Raw genomic sequence first — 643 nt, 5'->3', positions numbered from 1 at the left:
AACTAGAGTTGGTCTTAGACCAAGTTGCAAAGACATTAAAGGACCATATTTTTGGGAAAGCTTCCACAGATAGATATGAGGGGCTGGTGAACTAGCAAGCTGGAGTAAGTTACCTATCAAGGGAAGGCCCAGGGGGCCAGGGGGATTGCGTTTATGTTTTCTGAGAAAGAAAAGGACCAAGACAGGGAGAGCTAGAATAACAAAGAAAAGCAACAATCCCATTGTAAATTTCTGGGTTCCTAATTTAGTAATTCACTCAAACTTGTGAAAATCAAAAGGAAAGAGTCCCCTTTATATAGACTTAGGTGCAAACATTTTACATTATTTTTGAGAAGGAAACATTTTAGGAATCAACAATTCAAGTTGTGCTTGTAATTTACACGTACCAAACTAAGGTCAGATGTCATCTTCTGTGAAATTCAAGACTTTTACACGCACTAATAATTCAAATCAAGTAAAAGAACGTGCCTGGGCATTTAATTTCTTCATGCAATGTATATGTATTAAACAAAGATAGTCAATATGTCTATGTATTCTTCGTTAAGGTCACAAACGAAGAAGACTTATTGCTATCCAAGTTGTGCTCGCACATATATGCAATGCCTTGGATAGGAAAATATCATGTCTTTATATATATATATAT

General features: G+C 35.8%; 1 pseudogene; it reads right to left on the bottom strand.

The window, feature by feature from the left end:
* The window catches only part of LOC110426412 (5-OH-xanthotoxin synthase pseudogene), a 641-nt pseudogene extending 393 nt beyond the window's left edge, over window positions 1-248 (bottom strand).
* Between the last annotated feature and the right edge of the window lie 395 nt (window positions 249-643).

This window comes from Theobroma umbraticum, unplaced genomic scaffold (genome assembly GCF_002168275.2).
Source record: "Theobroma umbraticum cultivar Fairchild unplaced genomic scaffold, ASM216827v3 scaffold_55.0, whole genome shotgun sequence".
Lineage (NCBI taxonomy): Eukaryota > Viridiplantae > Streptophyta > Magnoliopsida > Malvales > Malvaceae > Theobroma > Theobroma umbraticum.
This window is presented reverse-complemented; position numbering and strand designations above follow the sequence as displayed.